The 20,037-nt window shown below is 41.9% G+C and overlaps 1 pseudogene; it reads left to right on the top strand.

The window, feature by feature from the left end:
- The first annotated feature begins 269 nt into the window (after positions 1-269).
- LOC118770565 lies at positions 270-16,587 on the top strand (annotated as a pseudogene).
- Positions 16,588-20,037: the final 3,450 nt, after the last annotated feature.

Below are 20,037 nucleotides of genomic sequence, written 5' to 3'. Positions count from 1 at the left end.
AAGCTTCTAAAAGATTGTGTCCAGCTGGGTCTTCATGACACCAATAATAATGGCAAAGCCAATGTGTCAGTTGCATTTTTTCATTGTGACACTTTTAATTTTGTTTGTGTAATTTTATATAAACAGTTTTTGTAAGAATAATGTTTTTATGGAGTTGCCCAGTGACTGCCTTTTCCATTTCCCCCATGTTTCCCCACTGACTCTGCACTTTCGGCTTGTTTTATTCCCTCCTTTTCCAGAAATGCCTTCCAGTCGAGCCAGACCAGACCATGCCGCCCCCTGCTGGAGGTCCTCTGGACAATGCACCCCCAGATGGGGGCTGGGGTTGGGCAGTCGTGCTTGGAGCCTTCATTTCTATTGGCTTCTCGTATGCCTTCCCCAAAGCCATCACCGTCTTCTTCAAGGACATCAAAAGGATCTTCAGTGCCTCATGTAGTCAGATTACCTGGATCTTATCCATAATGCTGGCAGCCATGTATGCTGGAGGTAGGGCAGAGAAGCAACACCCTCATCTCAAGCCTTTTTTTGTCTCTTGCAAAATGAGAAATGCTGAGTCTTCTGCTTTTTGTCCTGTTTTAACCAGTAAAAACAGGATAATATCTTGAATGACCAGACTGCAAGCAGCATTTTGACATTTCTGTGTAGCTGTAAGGTCAACCAGCAGGAGATAGACATAACAGACAGTCCTTTCACAGATATGGCAGGTTTTACTGTTGAACTTACGCAAAGTACAAACTGTGTGCCCACATGAGTTAGTGAGTATGTGTGCATAGGTGTGAGTGTCATAGGACTGAAAATTAATGATGGTTACTGATTTTCAAAATTGTGATAGCAAGCTTTCATTTGGTGTTAATGAAATATCCTGGAGACATCTGCTATCTTACATTTATATGTTAAAGTTAATGCTATGTATAACAAAGCATATAGATCGTAAAAGTTAGTACAGTTTGTCAGCTGCTAATGCTATGCATACATATCATGCTGCTTTTATGCTAACCTTTTTACTTTTCTTGGTGAATTGGTGAATTAGATGGATTGTTGCAATGTGATGCTGTTTTATCAGTAATATGTTTTCTGGGTTTTCTGAGTTTTTGCAACTGACTTCAGCCACGGGCCTCTTAGACCCGTAGAGTCAAACAGTGATATGTAGCTGCAGCATAACTGTATACCACCTGCAGTGCACGTGCAGCACCTGTGGCTGTGACTGTACCTGTACAACCACAGGGATATCCACTCCCCTCTCTCACCCGGCTTTAGTAATTGTCCATTATACTGTATGTTAGGCTTGTCCCACCACTGCAGCCACTATACTAGACAACACAGCTGGGCCAGAGTGCTCAGTCTGCACTCACAAGTGCCTTGCTGGTGGACTCACTGAGGAACCATGTACATAAAAATCATCAACAGGGCTGCCCATTGAGACAGCTCTCATGGTAACTCCAGCAGAGTGTAATGAAGCAGCTTTCTCATGATAACTTCAACACTGGCTCCCTGGTAAACCCTGTTCTTAGGATCAGTGCTGCTGATTGCTGAATCAGTGTCTGACATCAGTGTTGCTAATGCAACATGTTCACAGAGAGACAATAAAGTTGGATCAGGAGGTTGGAATGTGCTGGAAACAAAAGAAGCTAATGTAGACGCTATAGCTACACGAAAACCGGGGAAATTTAAGATGGTGACTGCCGGGCAGAAAACTCATGGCGCCCAGAGAACAGAAAGCTGCAAAAGATGCGGGAAAAGCCCTCAGCATACATGGAAGCAGTGCCCAGCTAGAGAAGCGGAATGTTGAAAATGCAGAAAGAGGGGTCATTACGCGGCAGTATGTAGGACAGTACAACGAGTGGAGGCCACTGGAGAAAGCAGTGACATGGCAGAATGTGTATTCATGGGAACAATCCAAAGTCAGAAAGAAGATATCTGGAAACAGAATATACTGATGAATGGAAAAATAATTAGCTTTAAGTTGGATACAGGAGCAGCTGTCACAGCTATACCAGAAACTAAGTACTCAAAAGCCAGAGATGGCAACCTCCAAAAGGCACAGCGCCTGATAAGCGGTCCCAACAACCAACCACTGACTGTACTGGGCTCATTCAATGCATGTCTGGAAAAGTGTAACCACCGTTACTATCACCATAACACGGGTGATAGTAACGTTTGGACCAGAAATCTACATTAGGTTCGGCTCTAGGAGTGAATTGGTCACAACCACTGGTTGAGTAGGAAAAAACAGTAACAATGTTTATTGACAGCATTCCACAAAGTTGGCAATCACGTGTGGAAAAAAAAAAACAAAATAATAAACAATTCCCCCCCTTAACAGCCAGTCAGTATACAACTCAATTAATTTCAATTCCTTGATGTGTGTTTCCAAGCTCAGATCTTTGTACATACATGTATTATTGCTACTATCGCTGATACTACTGCTAGTACTACCCGGGTAGTGTATTGGTAACGTTGGAGATCTCATGAATCTTATCTGTATCCAAAGGGAAAGCGTCCAATCCACCGGCTGGGGGTAGGCTGGTAGGGTACTTGATGCGGCTTCAACACACTCCAGAGTCGCTGGCGCGCTGTCGGGTCAACCAAAAAAGCCAGAATATGTGCCAAAAAAAAAACAATCTGCATACAGCAGTTCAAAATCTAACATTAATAGTGTCTTATTATCATTAATAACAGTCATTCTGTAATCACCATCAATGCAACTGCAATTATGTGTCACAGCGCAAACACAGTTTTTTTACATTCTGTGCAATGTAATACCAATTCAAAAAAACTTACAACACTGTCAGAAATCATACAAATAACTAATGTGAGGTACTACATGCTTCACAGATTTATATCTAAATAGACGCCTTAACTAAATAGCTATTAGCTATTAAACTATTAGCACCATGAACCGACGTGCTAATCCACTCCATGAATATCACTTGAGAGGAATTTACGAACATCTTACAATGGCTTTAAGCCGCAAAACAGTAGCCCGTTAGAGTAAACTCGTAGCTGGAAAATATAACGTGGAACATTCTAGAACGCACTCCATTTCATTTTACTAATGAGAGCGCCCACGTATGGAAAGAAAATGGCTTTCCGGCTTACAAAAAGGGAGATTAACACCGATCTAGCATTCATCCCCGATTGGTTTTAATATTAGGAAAGACAACAGAAAAAAACAAATACAGCGCAAGCTCATTACGATGGCTTATCTTACAACTGCATATTGACTCAGAATACGATTAATATAGCCAGCTAGCTAGCATTTATCCTTCATTTGCACTCACTGGAGAATTGCTCAATCTTTGTCCTGAAAAAAAGAAAATATAATGCACCACCAAAAAAGCTTTTGGCAATTATTGCTTGTTAATAACAATAACCAAAACTGACTCTCTAAAATTCAAAGCAGTCGTCTTGTCTGTCTGAAACTTTCACTCGGGCCAGCTTCTCACGATCTTCACTATGCAAAAAGGGAGACACGACAGGATGACTCAGCTAAAACTCAGACAGAGCCAGCGCCATCTAGGGGAATGGAGAATTACAATACTCCTGGCTCTGTACATTTTAAATGGGTTACAAGAGCAGGAAATATTTGTAGTTAAAAATTTAGTCATGCCGTTGTTAGGTCTTCCTGCCATTCAGAGCCTCACACTACTCCCAACAGGTCGCAGCAGTTCAAGCTACGGGAAACAAATTCAAAACAATGTTTCCAAAAGTCTTCTCAGGCTTAGGGAAGCTGCAGGGTAGCTATAAGATAGAACTAGCTGAGGGAGCAGTACCATATGCACTGTCAGCTCCCCAACGAGTAGTATTACCCCTTCTGGACAAAGTGAAGTCAGAGCTCCAGACGATGGAAAGTTTAGGAGTCATCCGACAAATTCAAGAGCCGACCGAGTGGTGTGCGGGAATGGTAGTTGTACCAAAGCCCAGTGGAAACGTTAGAATCTGTGTAGACCTAACAAGGCTCAGCGAAAGCATGCGCCAGCTGTGGATGACACGCTCGCAAAATTAGATGGCGCAGTAGTGTTCTCCAAACTGGATGCCACATCAGGATTTTGGCAAATCCCCTTACATCCAGACTCTGAGCCCTTGACGACCTTCATAACTCCCTTTGGCAGGTTTGGCATTGCTTTAGGCGACTGCCGTTTGGGATCTCCTCAGCGCCTGAGCACTTCCAGTTGAGAATCTCCCAGATCATTGCAGGCACACCAGGAACACTATGCCATGCGGATGACATTTAGCGTTTGGCAAAGATCAGCTGGAGCATGATGAAAGACTGTGTGAAGTCCTCAGGAAGTTTGAGAGTGCAGGTCTCACCCTAAATGAAAAATGTGAGTTTGGCGTGAATGAAGTGAAGTTCCTGGGACATAAAATAAGCGCTCAGGGGATTGAGCCTGACCCAGACAAAATAAAAGCCATCCTCAACATGCCAGAGCCTCGGAATATAGAAGAAGTGAGACGCTTTATGAACTACGTTGGCAAGTTTTCCCCTCACCTGCCCAATCTCACAAAGCCTCTGAGAGACCTGTTGAAAAATGACAGCACATGGACGTGCAAGAATTTACATTTAGCTAAATTTAATGCCATCTGCCAGGTATCTGCCCACTTTTGGATGCTGTTTAGGTCTTCCTGTATTGCCTTAGTTGATTCTATACTGTAAGCTAGACCCCATAGTGTTGTATCATCTGCAAATTTTACTATTTTACCACTAACCTCTGCATCAAGATCATTTATGTATATAAGGAATAGCGAAGGCCCCAACACCGATCCCTGTGGGAGTCCACTTCGTACAAGACCCTGCTCTGATACAATATCTCCCACAGTTACAGTCTGCTTTCTATTACACAACCAACTTCGAACCCACTTAGTGATAGCTCCTGTAATTCCTGAAGATTTCATTTTCACTATGAGCCTCTCATGCGGTACTTTGTCAAATGCCTTCTGAAAGTCCAAACAGATAATATCAAAAGCTTGGTTTGAGTCTAAACACACTGTAGCTTCCTCAAAAAAGTCTGGGAGGTTTATTAAGCATGACCTCCTTGCGAAAACCATGCTGGCTATCACTTAAAATACCATTTTGTACGGTGGCAGTGTAGCATAGTGGTTAAGGAGCAGGACTCGTAACTGAAAGGTTGCCGGTTCGATCCCCGCTGGGCCGCTGCTGCTGTACCCTTGGGCAAGGTACTTAACCAACAATTGCCTCAGTAAATATCCAGCTGTATAAATGGATAACATTGTAAAGAACTGCAACCTATGTAAGTCGCTTTGGATAAAAGCGTCTGCCAAATGAATAAATGTAAATGAATAATTCCAAATTGTCGCTAATGATGGATTCCAGTAATTTACATGTGATACTAGTTTCTGTCATGTTTCCAGTCATCCGGTATTTCTCCAGTTTTGAGAGATAACTGGAGATAACTTTCAGAGCCTTGTAAACCACTACCGTTAGCTCCCTGAGAACTCTTGGATATATTCCATCGGGCCTGCTGCCTTATTTGTTTTAAGTTTTTGGAGTTTATCTAGTACTTCTGCATCATTTAAATCAATTTCCTCCATACGACTGAGAATTGAATGCACCTGAGGGCATATGTGAAAACACTTGTGAAACTCTCCACAAAGTAAATATTTAGGGTATCAGCAATAGTTTTGTTAATAATAAACCATAACTCCATCCTTATTTTTTATACCTCTTATCCAGTAGGTGATTTGAGGGGGGAAGCTATCTCCCTTGTTAGCAAAATGACCAAAACACATCCCCTTTGTTAACCTGCAATCTCCCCTCTCCAACCCCTAGTTAGTAACAGAGAGAGTGCTGCGTGTGCATCTGTCATCCCCCCTGTTTAAAATGAACAAATCACCTACTTTTCTTATCTCATCCTTAACTATCCTTTTACAACTGTAGTATTGAAAAAAAAGCATTTAGAGCTGCTCTTTGCATCTAGCGCAATCTGTCTTTCAAAACACCTTTTAGCTTCCCTTGTTTTTTTCTTAACTTGAGCTTGCATATTACTGTATTCAATCTTATTATTCTCTGAGCTCTCCAACTTGTATTTTCTAAATAATTTCCTTTTTTGTTTCAAACTGTCCCGTAACGACTTATTCATCCATTGTGGATGTGGAATGAATGGAATGAATTTACGCTGCAGATCCAGAATAATTGTTTTAAATATGCACCACATTTCTTTCACAGTTTTGCCATCTAGAAGAGGTACCCAGTTTATATTCCTTGTATAGTTAAGCATCTTAATAAAGTCAGCTCGTCTAAAGTTGAAAACTCTAGCATCGGAGAATACAGACTTAACCTGCCAAAAAACTTCAAATGTAATTGCACTATGGTCACTTGTCCCTACCTCAGTACTGCAAATTCTACCAGGATTATTACACAGAACCAGATCTAGAATTGTGTTCTCTCTTGTAGGTTGAGTAACAGACTGTATTAAAAAGCAGTCATTTACAACATCTAAAAACTCTTCCTCACATTTACCTTGACCTGTCACAGCTTCCCAATTAATTGAAGGGTAATTGAAGTCCCCCATTACTATTGTCTCACCCTCCTGACATGCTAGCTTAATATTATCAAAGAGCATAGGCTGGTGGCCTATAACATACTCCGACATTCAGACCCTTTACATTTTCCCCCAATATTTTAATCCATATGTCTTCACTAACACCAAGAGGCTCCATTCCTGAAATTTCCCGAATATTACAATTATCCTTTACATAGAGAGCTACACCCCCTCCTCTTCTATTGGTTCTAGCTTTTCTTAGCAGCTTGTATCCCTTTACATTATACTCACCCTCCTCCCCTGCACCAAGCCACAGTCTCTGTGATCCCAACAACATCATAATTACTATTACTCATAACAGTTTCTGGTTCCAAACTTCTGGTTCCAAACTTTAGAGAAATGTTACTTCTTAAAAAATAGAGGTTCTAAAAAATATAGACAGTGCATTCACACTATGTGAAAAGATACATTTGTTTTTGGTACACAAAATTTAGCTAATCACTCAGAATGCACCATTCCAGCGAAGGTAAAGCACAGCCATGGCACTGACTCTCTATCGCTGATCCATGATCACAAAAAATGACAAACTTGTGTGCGGTATTTATATATTATGCTAATTAACTAGCTAGCTAGCAATGCAAGATAACTTAGTTGTCTTCTATTGTGTCTAGCAAACTTGCTAGCGGCATTGGTGTAATCAAAATTGCTTGCTGTGACGTGGAGCAAAATTCGCTTGTTCGTTTTTCAGGCAAGCGATCAAACCCGCGCGAAGAAAACGAATCGCATTCGGTTAAAACACAGCTTCAGGATTGTGGGCCAACTCATCCTGCAGTGGCATGAAACAGTTGGTCACTGTGATCTGATTCTAATAATTTCATACCTGGCTAAATTACTTGGAGGACTTCTGATATCCTGCATAGTTACAGTCGAACAACCATGCAGGAATTTCTGGTTCCTATTAAACAACTTTATACTATGCAGCGGCGGCTGCTCTAGAATCAGAGGCACTGGGTCCAGCGCCTTTACACGAAGTGCTGAGTTCAGGTAGTGCATTTTCCGTGCCCTCTCCGCATTGACAGATGCGAGTCAGCGGTACCTTTGTCGAATCTAATCCAAGTGACTTAAACAATAGTTCACCATCCCAGCCTATTCTTCAATCATTTCCTAAATGACTAAAACAATGTTTCAACAGATGGCCAGGGCATTTAACCCAAGTTGGTATCAGTCACAGTGATGGTTGGAGTATTCTGTGAAGCTAGATGCATGCTTTTGCTTCCCATGCCATAAATTTGCCAGGTTGAATGACAGAGACATTGTCTTCACCAAGACTGGGTTCACGAATTGGAAAGCAGCATTAGAAAAAGAGAGGGGATTCCAAAAGCATACATCTAGCCATTGCCTTTTGAACACTGTGTATAAATGGGCAGAAATGGAGCACAGAATTGGATCTGGTGAAACCATGTCTTGTAATTGAGAAACTGTAATAACACAGAAAAAATGTTGGAATGTCAATCTAAAGGATTGGCTGCAGCAGATGCTCTATCATCAACAAACACTGGCAGACAAGCCATGTTCAAACACCCTCAGTAGATGCAACATGAAGCGGGATTTGAACCAGAAACCATTTAATTCCCTATCTGAGATACTGCCACCCCTTATAGCTTACATTTCTGTCAAGTATAGGCTGTTGGTAGCCTATGGGCTATACTATGCATTTGTTGATATGCTGTAAAAAGAAAATTATGCACTGGTGAATAAAAATTGCCCGCCCCAAAACTATGACGCCCCCCCCCGGTCGTTCTGTTGTCCCCCCCAAAAAAACAACACAGGAACGGGATGGAACGGGAGTCATTCTTCCGGGACTGGGACGGGACAGGAATTTTTTTTTATTCTGTCATGGGATTGGGACGGGACAGGAGTATTTTTGTGGGAGTGGGATGGGACACGAGTGGAAATCCACTCCTGCGTCACCCTCTATTGTGCGCCCCTTTCTATGCCTACACCCTACTGTAACCCAGCTCTCTCGCCCTATCTAGTCTGTATCTTCCCCCCTACCCGGCTTTGGTAAGCACACTATGGCTGCTTCTCAAAGTCAAGGAAGGATCCTTAACGGCTGCATTTCAAGGACGCTACGTCATCGAATCCCGCTGAAGAACTGTACCAATGTCGAGGATCCTTCGAATTCTACCAAGGACTGAGTCCTTCATTCAGAGAATTTTACCAAGGATGCATAGTGTGTATCCTCAGCGTCCTTAAAGCACCCACAGTCTGTGGCATGGAATTGAAGGCAGGACCTTTTCAACGATGCACACCTGCACACTCGCTAGACTGTTCCATTATCTGTTCTCCGAATGCTAGGAAGGAGTCTTGCCTAGCTTCTGAAGGACATGACTTGGAAGGACCCGTCCTACCAAGGAAGCATCCTTGACTTTGAGAAACAGCATATTTCCATATAGGGTGTACTAATCAGTTCCTGGAACTCTTAACAATTCAGGATTACTCAGGAGTCCAGCTAGTTAGGCCTCGAGATCAAGAATCTTGTTCTCCAAGTGCTCAACGAGTCGGCAACGATCACAGATGAACTCATCCTGGAGATCTCCCTCCAGAAATCCGATCATCCGGCAACTCTTGCACAGTTTTGGCCACATTTTTTCCCCTAACTGAACACGCTTTCCCTAAATAAAGATTTACTGCTGAGACAGAATTACCAGCTAAAAAATGTGCTAAAAGCACCAAGGTGGCTCAGAACAGTCAAAGGCAGAAATTAAACACAAGAAGTGCCACTTAGTCTAGATACAATAAACTACGCCTACAGTTCAGCAAAAGCAGACACGCTAACACAACCAGAATCAGGATATCCTAAAAGCAAACGCAGAAGAACAGTAAAAACAAGGTAAATAAGCGAACTGGCTGGCTAGCTAAACTACCCGACTAGCTAGCTAAAGTATGCTACCTAAGGATTTAAAGATTTGCTCCTGAGAGGGAGCAATTATTTAATAGCTAGGTGAATAGCCCCAATTTTTATTTTTATCCGTTTGGATGTAGGAGTAGACAGACCACTCTACAAACAACACAAACTCGTCAGGCAGGAGCAGTCGAGCAAAGCAATTGAGCAGCAAGCAGCAGCAATAAAATGACAAATCAAGAATATACAAGTTGTCTGGGAACATTGCAGAAAAAGTATTGTTACGACCCCGTCTAGGGTGAAGTGTAACATAAAATAAAACATGTGGACACTCTCGCTTTCTTGTCTCCAGTCCAGAACACAGATACCGCAAATAAAGGCAGGGTTCTTTTATTAACACACAACTTCAGGGGTGGGCAAGGCCAAAATAACAAACAGAACAAAACTTACTGAGGAGAAAGGGAATAAATTACCTAACCAAAGAAAATAAGAAAACAAAATACAGTCGCTTCCCTGACTCCCTAACTATCCGAAAACAGGAGAAAAACCAACAACAGAAAATGACACCCACCCCCTAGTACTCGCTGGCTAAATAACAAAAATGTAACACAAAGAAAGTGTTTACAGCTATTTACAAATCTACAAATACAGACAGCGCACGCACACAAACGCGCATCATCAGGTATTGCTCTATCAGTTCACAGATGGGCAAGAGGGGAAGAGGGGAAGCGCCACTCCATCCTGAGGTTTCCTCCTTTTAAATCAGCGTGAGAGTGGGAGCAGACACACGAACCATAGGCTACGTCCAGGGACATAACACCCCCACACACAAAAGAAAACATCCCAATGTTTTTTTTTTTCCTTTTAAGAGAGAGAAGAAGTTTGTCCGACACCGTAGTGCACACACACACAAGCAACCCAATAACTTATGCCCTAGACAGGACATCTGCCACTACATTGTCTGAACCCTTTTTATGCCTTATTTCCAGGGGAAACAACTGCGCTAGCAACGCCCACCTCATTAAGTGTTGGTTTGAATTGCTCATCCGACTTATAAACACAAAAGGGTTGTGATCTGTGTACACCACTATAGGAAGAGCGCTAGACCCAAGATACACCTCAAAGTGGTGGAGAGCCAGCAATAGAGCTAACATCTCCTTCTCAATTGTGCTGTAATGGAGCTGGTGTTTGGTGAACTTCTTGGAATAAAAACTGATGGGATGATCAATGCTTTTGGAGTCCTCTTGCAGCAGTACAGTGCCAGCTCTGGTAGCACTTGCGTCTACCTCTAATTTAAAAGGCAGTGCAAAGTCAGGAGCAGCAAGCACGGGGGTACTGCAAAGCAGGGTTTTCACGGACTCAAATGCCCGTTGGCACTCCACTGACCATACAAACTCTTTGTCCTTACAGAGTAGGTCAGTGAGTGGCGAGACAATGGTGAAGAAGTTTCGGCAGAAGGCGCAGTAATAGCCAACTCCCGTTGAGTAGCCTAGTAGGCACCGGGAAATTTACGATGCCCTCGACTTTGGCCTCCACAGGGCGCACCTCGCCCTGACCCACCTGTTTCCCCAAGTAGGTAACAGTAGCCTTCTCAAATTCACACTTGGCCAGGTTAAGAGTAAGGGAGTTAAGACGCATCTCATAACCGACCAAACACAAGCGACAGACATTTCAGATGCTCAGCCCAGGAGGATGTGTACACTACAACGTTGTCCAGATAGGCTTTGCAGTTCGGAACATCACCAAGGACTATATTCATGAGTCTCTGAAAGATTTCTGGAGCGTTTTGTAGACCAAATGGCAAGACCATGTACTGCAGGAAACAGTCCGGGGTCATAAAAGCAGAGATCTCAGAAGCACGGGGAGTTAACGGCACTTGCCAGTAACCTTTTAACAAGTCTAGCTTGGTTACAAACCGAGCAGAACCAACTTTATCTATGCAATCCTCCATACGAGGAAGAGGAAAAGAGTCGGGTTTGGTTACAGCATTTAACCTCCAGTAATCTGTGCCGAAACAGACTGTGCCGTCAGGCTTCGGCACCAAAATACAAGGTGAACTCCAGGAGCTAGCACTGGGGATGACAAAACCGTTATGGACTAAATACTCAGGGGCACCTCCAAGGGGTGGCCAGGGGCCATGCCCCCCCCCACAAAAATGACTGGCCACCCCACTAGCACTTTTTTTTTTTTTTTAAATATTTTTACATATATTTAGGCTGTTTGTAATAAATGAAATGTATTATATCTGTAATGACAGGACTTGTCCAAGTTTGAACTGGAAAAGTGCATATTTTAATGTTTTCACTGCAGATTTCAGATGTTTGTTGTTTTTTCCTCTTGTAAGATGGATGTGCTTAAGTCCGGTCTCCCTAGGTCGCTATATATAAATTAGCTGGCTACGTTGATTGCGGATAGCTTATTAGCAAGTTGGTTACATCACATCATTTAGTAGTACATTGCCATTGTTGTTTCAATCCAGGTATATTTTGTCATCGCCATTAATCGCATTTAGGCTTAGAATCAAATTATCTACATAGCTTTTACCCACAATTGAATTGTATGTAGCTAGCTAACATAAAAAAAATCACTCATGCCAGATGCCACAGCCTTCTTGTGTCACTTAGTGTTGCCAGGCGCCCCGTATGATACAGAATCGTTTCGTAATGAGGAGAAAAATATTGTGTTCAGTATCCATAGGTTTTAACTTCAAAGATTTATAAATCCATAAATTCAGTTTGTTTAAATCCAAAAATCCAGTTTGTTCTATTGCATTTGCCCATTAAAAGCAAAATATCCAAGTCTGTTTTCATGAAAATGAATTGCTGTTACATTACATTACATCCCCCACCCCCGGCGGTTATTATCCTAGAGCCACCCCAAGATTTTCACTAGCCCCACCTGGCCACCCCACTGAACATTTTCTGGGGGCACCACTGTAAATACTCCACCTCCTTCTGCATTAGGTCCTTTTTAGCGGGGTTCACACAGTAAGCGTGCTGCAGCGCAGTGAAGTTGGCTGGACGTTTGATATTCGGTGGATAGTCGATTTTAATTTATCTCCGATTCGGACTGGACAATGTACTTCAGCTTGGTAACGTGACCAGGGTCTAGAAAGGACACTTTATGACAATGTAGGCTAGGCTATCAAAAGAGAACGACAACGCTTTGCTGTCGGTATACTTCTATCCGAAAACAGCTTCACGGTACACCTAATGCTCTTTCGCTATGGTCTGTAAGGGACTGTCCTCAAATTACACCTTTATGTTCTTCAGCAGTAGCCAGGACTAGGCTACAAGACGTAGACCTAAAATTCACCAAAATTCAACAAAATGCTCTATTCTCAATCTGACTGCTGTAGTGCACTATTTACTACAGGTCAGAACTGGATAAATTCAGCAAAATATTCACCAAAAAATCAACAAAACGACCTTTTCCCATTCTGACTGCTGTAGTAGTTCCCAATCACTGCCTGCTACTTACTACAGGTCAAGTTTTCCACACATGTGTACTTATATGGAAGCAGAACTGGATTAATTCTGAAAAATATTCACCAAAAATCAACAAAACGACCTTTTTCCATTCTGACTGCTGTAGTAGTTCCCAATCACTACCTGCTACTTACTACAGGTCAAGTTTTCCCACATATGTCAACTTATATGGATGCAGGACTCAATTATCTCTGAAAATGACTCACCAAAAATCAACAAAACAGCCTTTTTCCATTCTGACTGCTGTCGTAGTTACCAATCACTGCCTGCTACTTACTACAGGTCAAGTTTTCCCTACATGTGTACTTATATGGATTCAGGACTCAATTATCTCTGAATATGATTCACCAGAAATCAACAAAACAACCTTTTTCCATTCTGACTGCTGCAGCAGTCCCTGCCAACTGACAAGTGTGGCACGAGCGGCAATATTTCTACACGTCTTTAACCCGGGCCAAAAGAAATATCGGGAGACGCGATGGTACGTTTTCTGGACCCCTAAATGACCAGCCAATGCATGATCATGTGCTAAAGCCAGCACTTGTGGCCGATACCCGACAGGAACAACGAGCTGATAAATCGTGTTCCACCCATTTTCGCATTAAAATTCCCTGATCACAAAAGTAAGCTGCCTTTTTGGTTTTCAGCTCACTGTAGGGTGCAACGGCAGAAAAACATGTCGACAGGGAAGGGTCAGCCTTTTGAACTGCTAGGAGCTGCTCCTTCCCGATTTTTAAAGGAGGCGTTTTATCGTAACAGTATTCAAACCAATTGTCACATTTTACTGAACTACAAATGATACACTAAAATTTCTTGCTGTGTGAAACTCAAAATGAATCATTTTAAAGTGACATGGTTTTATGTTAGAAAATAAGTAAAAGAAAAAAGAGCAATAAATATTACATGATTAACATAATAGGTGGAAGTAGTGGCATCATAGAGGAAAGGAAGTTAAATAAGGATGGAGGGTCCATTATTTTTGTTTCATTGGTGAAAATTGTATTTCTTGCAGAACACCTATGAAGGAAGAGCAGGGCCATTGGGACAGGGGGAACACTCACTGCATTAAGTGGTGGGTTTTTCTGTGTGGATTGTCAGAGACATGGAAGGCCTTGATCGGTTTTAAAAGGCTCCCCATAGAGCTCTGATGATATTACAACTTTACAACCACACTACACACAGTGGTTTGCTGCATTCATGCATGGGAAAATATTTCAGGTACCCTGATATCTTATAATGGAAAGATTTCCATGTTTTTGATTTATGCTGTATGTCAGACCCCATTGAAAATAAGAGGAAACTTTTATAATCAGTTGTAATCAGTTGTAATCAGGAAAATAATTATTGTGTCTTTTACAATCTTCAATTTCTTTCCAGATGTGAGCAGAACCTTCCAAATGGTAGCTGTGTGGAAAAACTAGCAGAGAGCTGTCTGGTGGAGGCTTTTTGGTGGTAGAGTGAGAGTATGCCTGCTGTCGTTGCTGAGCTGATCTAGATTCAGCACACTGGGTGGCTGCTCTGTGTGCACATGAGAGGGTTGTATAAAAGGTAAAAAAAAAAAAAAGATAACTCATGCAGGTGACATCTTACCTAACCCTGTATTTAAACAGCACATCCTTTCTGCACAATAGTATTCAGCATGTTTTAAGAGTTACTTCAAACCCACAGAGTTCCACTCCTGCTACAAATACATATTTGCTGCAGTTGGTGGAGCTATATATTTGCATTGGTGTCATTGGAGGTAAGTTGTGACAAATCCATTTAAAACTCTTAAACCTATATTTAACCTTAATTTGACTAACACGCAAAGTAAGCAGGTTTTACATTACCTTAAGCCTCTAACTGATGTAATTGCAATGTACTTTCATTTAATGTATATTTTATTTGAATTTGCAGTGACAAAGAAAATGATTTAAGTGTGAGACCCCCCGCCTCCACCACCCAAAAAAGATGTGTATATTATAATGCTTGAAAGCATTACTCAGACCCAAGGGGCTGGCACTATGGACACTGCTTAAGCAGGCAAAATACCCCCATTTTCAACTCAATAGCTTGATGTCATACAGTAATAAAACTGGCCAGTTCAAATTGTACATTTATCCTGAAACTGTTCTAGAAGTGTACATCTGGCTAAAGTGGGAGACCTCCTCTCCCTACCTTCTGTCACAGTGAAACCAACATCTGTCTCTGCTTCTATCCTCCTTAAGGCCTGGAGCTTGCCTTCAATCTCCAGCCAGCCCTGACAATGATTGGCAAGTACTTCTTCAAGAAGCGACCGATCGCCAATGGGCTGGCGATGGTGGGGAGTCCTGTGTTCCTGAGCACCCTGGCCCCACTCAACCAGTACTTGTTCAACTCATTTGACTGGAGGGGCAACTTCCTGATCCTGGGGGGTCTGCTGCTCAACTGCTGTGTGGCTGGCTCACTAATGAGGCCCCTTGACCCACCCTCCAGCAAAATGGGTAGGAAGGCCATAACCATTGGCTCCTCCCCACAAGAAAAGGAAAAAGTAACCATTTGGGAAACAGTGAATAAGTATGTGGACCTCTCGCTCTTCAAGCACAGGGGCTTCCTCATCTGTCTGTCAGGGAATGTCATCATGTTCCTGGGGTTCTTTGCCCCCATCGTGTTCCTGGCAGCCCACACCAAGGACATGGGCATTGATGAGTACTCGGCTGCCTTCCTGCTGTCCATCCTGGCCTTCGTGGACATGTTTGCCAGGCCCTCCATGGGGCTGCTGGCCAACTCTAAGTGGATCCGGCCCAAGATCCAGTACTTCTTCAGCTTTGCCGTGCTGTATAATGGCATATGCCACATCCTCTGCCCATTGGTGGAAAGCTACACTGGCCTGGTGGTTTACTCCAAGTTTTTCCACTTCACGTTTGGCATGGTGAGCTCAGTTCTCTTCGAGACCCTGATGGATTTAGTGGGCGCCCATAGGTTCTCCAGTGCAGTGGGGCTGGTCACCATCATCAAGTGCTGCCCCGTACTCCTGGGGCCTCCACTGGCAGGTACCCTAAATAGCACACCGTCAACCCTCACCTCCTCCTTTCTGCAGTGCCAAGGCTTCCAGTCCATTTGGAAGCATTTTAAGCTGGATAAGTTGAATGAGCTGGAAAAGTAAACATAGTAACCATGGTCCAGCTGTGTTTAAGGCAAGATCATATATTTAGAACCCTAACTTCTACCTCCTGCCTTGAATCTAGAACAAGGAGCACATAAGTCTTTCATTTTGTTGGGGAACAAAATGAAATTAACACCTGAGATTAATTGTAGCCTCTGTTGAATATGGCACATAATACACTTTTGGCACAATAAAACTGAAAATATATTTTATGATCAAAATGTTATTTGCTGAGCTCACTGTTAGTCAATGCATTTGCTTAATTCTAACGTGTTCTTTGTAAAAGTTGTGTGTACATGAAGAACTCTGTAATTAATATTTCAGTATTAACAAACATGCACTTCATAATGATTATTAATATATACTTCATAATAATAGTAATATGTACTTCATAAGGTAACTGTATTGTGCACAGTATTGTGAGATAAATAGACTTAGCAGCCCTCAGTATCCACAACACAACAAGAATGCAAAGACATTAATGATGGCTAATGCATACTAATGAGTGCTCATGAGTGCTAATGAATGCTAATGTGTGTTTCAGGTAAATTGGTGGACATCACTAAGTGATGCCCACTAAGTGTGGGGGAGAATTACAACCCCGCTCCGACTGTGGACCAACAGGAGGTTGCTGATAGCAGTACCCAGGAAGAGGAGAGGCTCTGTCTCAATGCCCAAAAAGAGGAGAGGCCTTAGCCCATGCAAAGAGACCAACATTTAGCCATAGCTGCAGTTGCTCCCGGCCCCTGAAACCAGCGCGACACTTTTCTTGCTGAATGCAACGCATGTTCATCTGTGATTGGCATAAAAACAGGGTTTGAGGAGTCTGAGCCAATCAGAGGAGAGTGCACACTGTTGGTGCAGAGATAAGCAACTTGCCCTGATCCAGGGTCCATTGACAAGGCCACATGGTGCAACACACTGCTGCAAAAGTAAGAGCACAGCCAACCACGTGCACAGCATGGCATCACTGCATAAGCTGCGTGGGGGAGGCAGGAGGCTGCAGCTCAGTGGGGCAACAGTCTTTCTGATTTTACTGTGTGTTGAGCTCTTCCACCTTTGCATACAGTGCATTATTAAATGATTTTAATGGTCTTAAAATGTGACAGCAGCAGGTCAAATATCCAACCTGTTTTATGTACTGCATCTGAATCTGCATTATTAATCTCTAAATGTTGTATAACATTGTTCCATTATTTTCTAATCAAAGGTAGAGTCTTGATCTGGTTTGACACTGAGGAATGAGAGTGGTGATGGGAACACGCTGGACACAGTTTTTAGATGGTTGGTGAGGTGGTGGTTTCAGTTGTGATCCATGCAGTCAGAACGAACGAGGAATATTGTACTGACAAACTGGGATTTATTTCAGTAACAATCAATCATTTTTGAGAAAAACTATTCTATAGTAAACTTTCATCAGTGATACAGCCTTAAATGAATAGAATACAAGAAAAATCCATATTTTTATATTTTTAAATGAAAAGTGTTATGCCAATTTATATGCTGACCTTAAATTAGTATGCATAGAGTACACTGAAATGATTTCAGGGATTCACTGGAAAAACATTGTACAAGGGACTATTTTTCTTTTTAAGACACTACTAAACATTATTCATCTTACAGTCATAATATACATTTTTAGTGTCTTCTAAGAGTGTTTGTTGTTTACTCAAACTAAAAATTTCTTATTTATACATATACATGTGTTCATGAAGATATTTATTTTATATGGAAAAATATTTGTGTTGAAATTGGGTAACATGATTTTTTTCTAAAGATTCCAAGACACTTAAGGAAATTGATTTCACATATTTATAACATAAAATGAATAATCTTGAAAAAGGAAATATATTTTTTATCAGGTAATATTACTTAATGTTTGGGTCTTGCATTGTTTGCTGTAGGCTAGTGTTTCCCAATCCTGGTCCAGGAGGCCCCTGTGTCTACTGGTTTTAATTCCAGCTGAACTCTCAATTATTTAAGTTTGATTTAGCTGTTAGCTGAACACTGCTCTTCATTTGGATGTGCGTTTCTCTCTCTCCCTCCCACACACAATATTTTCCACATTCCAGTAAAAACATCAAAACTATGAAATAACACAAATGGAATTATGCAGTGATCAAAAGTGTTAAATAATTCAAAAATGTTATATTTTAGATTCCTCAAAGTAGCCAAAATATTTTATAAAATTGTTTTTTTTTTTAATTTATTCATGGACATCAACTTCACTATTTCTATTTGTCTAACAAAATTTATGCTGTAACAGATTAATATGTACAAATACGAAAACAGGGCAGCTTCTTTATCATATCTGGCCCTTGAACAGATTTGATTCAGCTATCCCACATACACTATATGGACAAAAGTATCTGGCCACACCTGTTAATTATTGAATTCAGGGGTTTCAATCAGACCTGTTGCCACAGGTGTATAAAATCAAGCACCTAGCCATGCAGTCTCCATTTGCAAACATTTGTGATACAAAATGGGTCGTTCTGAAGAGCTCAGTGACTTCAAGATAGGTGTGATAGGATGCCACCTTTGCAATAAGACGGTTTGTGAAATTTCATCCCTGCTGGATATTCCACGGTCAACTGTAAGTGATATAATTAGAAAGTGGAAGCATTTAGGAACAACAGCAACTCAGCCACGAAGTGGAAGTCCACATAAAATTACAGAGCGGGGTCAACGACTGCTAAGGCACATGATGTGTAAAAGTCGCCAACGCTCTGCTGATTCCATAGCTGAAGAGTTCCGAACTTCCACTGGCATTAACGTAAGCACAAAAACTGTGCGGCAGGAGCTTCATAGAATGGGTTTCCATGGCTGCATGCAAGCTTCACATCACCAAGTCCAATGCCAAGCATCGGATGGAGTGGTGTAAAGCACACCGACACTGGACTGTGGAACAGTGGAAACGTGTTCTGTGGAGTGACGAATCATGCTGCTCTGTTTGGCAGTCAGATGGGCGAGTCTGGGTTTGGCGGATGCCGGGAGAGTGTTACCTGCCTGACTGCATTGTGCCAACTGTGAAGTTTGGTGGAGGAGGGATAATGGTATTGGGCTGTTTTTCAGGGTTTGGGCTAGGCCCCTTATCTCCAGTGAAGGGCAATCTTAATGCTTCAGCATACAAAGACATTTTGGACAATGCTATGCTTCTAACTTTGTGGCAACAGTTTGGGGAAGGCCCCTGGAACGGAGATTGCGAGCCAGGCCTTCTCGTCTAACATCAGTGCCTGACCTCATAAATGCTCTACAGAATGAATGGGCACAAATTCCCACAGAAACACTCCAAAATCTTGTGGAAAGCCTTCCAAGAGTGGAAGCTGTTATAGCTGCAAAAGGGGGACCAACTCCATATTAAAGTATATGTATTTGAATACAATGTCATTACAATGTAATGGTCAGGCGTAATCAAAAATGCGCGCTGTGACGTGGGGCGAAATTCACTTTTTCGCGCCATGTCACACATTTTTCAGGCAGGCAATCAAACCCACCCGAGGAAAGCAAAGCGAAATTTCGCTTCGTGTTCAGTTAAAATGCAGCTTAAGAATTGGGCGATAATAATCTATGTTTGTCTGGGGTTTCAGCATTTGGCCAGCATGACTGCAAAGGTCATTATTTTCTGGTTCTACTGGTTTAGCTATGCGATATCGTTTTGTTCCAGAATATTTTCAGTATCCCACTTAATTTGAAAAAAAATGCTTGCAGCTGTAATCTTATCTTGGTATTTATTTTCCACATGTATACCAATTGACAGGCAAAGCTCACCATTGCATGACCTGGATAGTAGACCTTGAAACTATTTCCTTAAACTGGTTACAGATTTAATATGATAAGCACTTCAAGAGTATTAATTCTTTATTTTGGATAAAAAGTGTGTTCCGTATCAAGTTTTACAGTCCCTGACGTGATGTGTGAAGGGAAAAAAGCACTTTTCAATTAGTTTATTTCCCCCCTGCACTGGAGTGTGTTGTACAGATACTTTCATAACATAGCAACATAGGTATATATTTTCAA

Source organism: Megalops cyprinoides, chromosome 23 (assembly GCF_013368585.1).
Source record: "Megalops cyprinoides isolate fMegCyp1 chromosome 23, fMegCyp1.pri, whole genome shotgun sequence".
Classification (NCBI taxonomy): Eukaryota; Metazoa; Chordata; class Actinopteri; order Elopiformes; family Megalopidae; genus Megalops; species Megalops cyprinoides.
The sequence above is the reverse complement of the archived record's forward strand: the minus strand, read 5'-3'. Positions and strand labels throughout refer to the sequence as shown.